General features: G+C 49.3%; 1 protein-coding gene across 1 annotated transcript in view; it reads right to left on the bottom strand.

The window, feature by feature from the left end:
- Nucleotides 1–2,767, bottom strand: part of Dlgap5 (DLG associated protein 5) — a 33,477-nt gene extending 30,710 nt beyond the window's left edge. The window contains exon 1 of the mRNA XM_023724069.1: nt 2,686–2,767. The gene's annotated coding sequence lies outside the window, so the exon portion shown is untranslated. The remainder of the gene's footprint in view (nt 1–2,685) is intronic.
- Nucleotides 2,768–3,280: the final 513 nt, after the last annotated feature.

Below are 3,280 nucleotides of genomic sequence, written 5' to 3'. Positions count from 1 at the left end.
TGGGCTATCAATCTTAACCTCATTATCTCACTGCATTTCAAACATCTTAGGCATAATAAGGAACAGGTATTTTTCATCAAGTATTGATATGTTGAACTTTCAAGGCTATCTTGTGCTAAACAGTGAAACCTTGTCTCAAAGAAACCCAAAGCAGGGGCTGAAGAGATAGCTGAGCGGTCTAAGTGCCTGCCTGGCAAGTGCAAGGACCTGTGTTTGATCCCCCTACTGCTAACCAGGCATGGTGGTGCAGGCCTGTAATCCCAGTGCTGGGAAGGCTGAGACAGGAAGATCACTATGGGTCTGAGCTGCATATTGAGACCCTGTATCAAATAAAATAAAAATAAAATAACTGAAGCAAACAAAAACCTGCCAAACAAAACCACAAAAAGCAAAAGACACACAAGATGTCATAAATAGGAAGTTGGATATTTCTGACCAAGAAAAAGGGCTTTCAGGAACAATTACCATTGTGAGCATTTTGCCACATCAGCTTTGTGCATGCGAGAAATCGCCTCAGTTACTTGGTGCACTCCCTTTATCATTATGTTTGTATTTTAGGGCAGGGTCTACAGGGTCTCATACTAGATTGGACTCACAGTGATCTGCCTGTTTACAGCCTCCCAAGAGCTGGGATTACCACCACGCCCAGTCTCAATTGCCGTCTCAGCGCGCCCCAGGCCCCAGGATTGAACCCCTAGCCCCTGCACCTGCTTGCAGGCGCTTTAATCAGCTGAACTATTTGGCCAGCCCTCTATTGGTTTATTGAAAGGATCTTAAATCTTTTTAAATTATTTTTTGACCAATTTTGTATATTTTTATTTGGTAATATGAACAACTAATTTGAAGACAACAATATATAATAAAACCACCATTGTTGAATTTCTATCATCTTGTTTAGTGAAATTCTATATTGTTTAATATTTTTATTAATAAAAAAGTAAAAGTACTCTGAGAATATAGGAATAAACAGACTCAGTTTCTCCTATTACCCTCACATCTGTCAAGCAAGTATTCAACCCGGCAGTAACATCAGCCAAATGTCTAAGTAGATGCATTCCTGTTCTGCCCATGGGAGGCATCACAGCCCACAGGTGCAGGGCTCAGGCCCACGAGACACCCTCCCCGGGCCCACATGATGCCAATGCCAGCCACAGATTGCTTCAAGGTTCCCACCCCACCTGCTCAGCTCACACTAATTGGCCAGACAACTCACACCTGCTGGTCAGTCACAAAGGATACAGGTGCGGAGATGCCCAGGAAGCAGCACGGAGCTCCTAGCTCCCATGGGCTCACCACTGTCCATCTGTTTCTCGCCTTACGCCCTTAAAAACCTTCATCTTCCAGGCTTTTAGGAAGGCTCCATCACAGTCCCGACCGACTGAATGGCCGGAGCGATGGACTCAGTCTCGGCCAGGCTCCCCTCTCTAGAGGGGGGCTGAGGTCTTTCCTTCCTTCCAGTGCCCAACCATCTCCCTGAAGCCACCCTGCCCACTGAGGCCAGAAGCAGTCAGCTCCTTAGGCTGTTTATGTGACAGTTTGGGGAGTCCAAGGAGCTCATGAACCGCAAACCAAGAAACAGGGACGAAGACCAAATAGACACTTTACAATGTCACAGGCACACAATATACTTTTCAACAAGAATATCTAAGGAATAGGGGCCGGGGAGATGGCTCAGTGGAATAAGCGCTTCCCTGGCAAGCGCAAGGGCCTGAGTTCAATCCCCGGTTCCGCCAAAAACAAAACAAACAAACAAACAAACAAAGAATATCTAAGGAAGTCCCCTGGGAAATTTCAGGTAAAAATGACATACACAAAAAATAAACAAAATGTTACATACAATAACTTTAAGCAACCAGCAACATATAACAAGCGAGTACTGGAGTCGGAGGTGGTGGCACAAGCCTATAATCCCAGCACTCGGAGGCTGAGGCAGGAGGAACATTTCGAGTTTGAGATCAGCCTGGGCTATATATAAGCTCTGGGCCAGCCTGAACTGCATAGTGAGAGCCTGCCTCATTAAAAAGAAAAGAAAAGAAAGAAAGAAAAGCAAGAATCCTTCTGACCTGGATGCTAACAACATCCTCCTTAAAGAGCAGAGAGGAAATGACAGTGAGCTGTGCTTTTCATGAAGAACTCTATGATGTGGGTTGTTATCGTGTACAAGTATCAATTTGCTGAATACTAAAGAAACGCTACAAACCTAAATTCGGTCATTTAAAATCACCCAGCAGGCTTGCGTCAAGGGCGTCTGGATTACCACCTTCGCCCTAGAAGGTGCCGCAGTTCCCGCACCGCCATCCGCCGTAGCTGCTCGCGTTAGCACAGCGGAAACCTGGCCGGCCCAGGGCCAGCAGCCTGGCTTTCGGACGCAGCGAGGCGTCCTGTGGCTCCCTTCCACCCGGGGCTGCCCAGCGCGGGCGGTTGCAGCGGTCCGGGCATTTGTGGGGAGCTCCTGGAATTGAAGGTCGGGGCAGGGGACGCTAAAAGTCACGCCCCGGCGGGGAGACGCTGACTGCTGTGGCCATCACGGCGACAAGCTGAAGTCCCCGGAGGCTCAGCCACGGCCTCGGGAGGGCGGGCGACTCGGCCCCAGCCGCCCTCGGAGCGGCGACTGGCCCGCAGCCGCCGGCCTTCGCCGGAAGCAGGCCGGCGTCCTCCACCCCTACTTCCTCAACACCCACCTACCTGAGGCAACTTCTGGGGAAAATCTCAACCAGAGTAAAAATATGAGAGTCCTTCAAGTCTGGACGGCCAGATTTGCCTCCGACGCGGGGACGCCGACTAAACTAGCGTAAGCACAATTCAAACTTCCCGCCCGGAGCCTCTGATTGGAGGGATTTCCAAGTACTTCCGGAAAAATGCCCGCCTCTTCCTCTAGATCTGGCTTGCGATTGGCTTGCTACGCGCGACGTTTGACTTGATTGAAAGGTAAGGGGCGGGACCTCAAGACCCGAGGCGCCAAGGGTGGAGCTAAGGGGCGGGGTTCTGCGCTGGTTGGCTCTGTCGCGAGTCTTAGCTCCCTGCAGGGCGGCGAGGACCTGGGGTCGCTGTCTAGGAGGAAAGACCCGGACCCGGCGGGGAAGCCGCCCAAATTCCCCTGTCTCAGTTTTTAGGGATGTCCTTGTGTAATCGTGGAAGTCAGCTGATTGGTTTTTCTGTTTTTGGTTTGGGTGCTAGTGTCCTTTCACTCTGTGCTGAAACCCAGCTCTTTATTTTTATTTATTTATTTATTTATTTTTTTAGTTTGACAAAATTTATTGGTTATTTTAGTAAAGACATT

This window comes from Octodon degus, unplaced genomic scaffold (assembly GCF_000260255.1).
Source record: "Octodon degus isolate 3935 unplaced genomic scaffold, OctDeg1.0 scaffold00105, whole genome shotgun sequence".
Classification (NCBI taxonomy): domain Eukaryota; kingdom Metazoa; phylum Chordata; class Mammalia; order Rodentia; family Octodontidae; genus Octodon; species Octodon degus.
The sequence above is the reverse complement of the archived record's forward strand: the minus strand, read 5'-3'. Positions and strand labels throughout refer to the sequence as shown.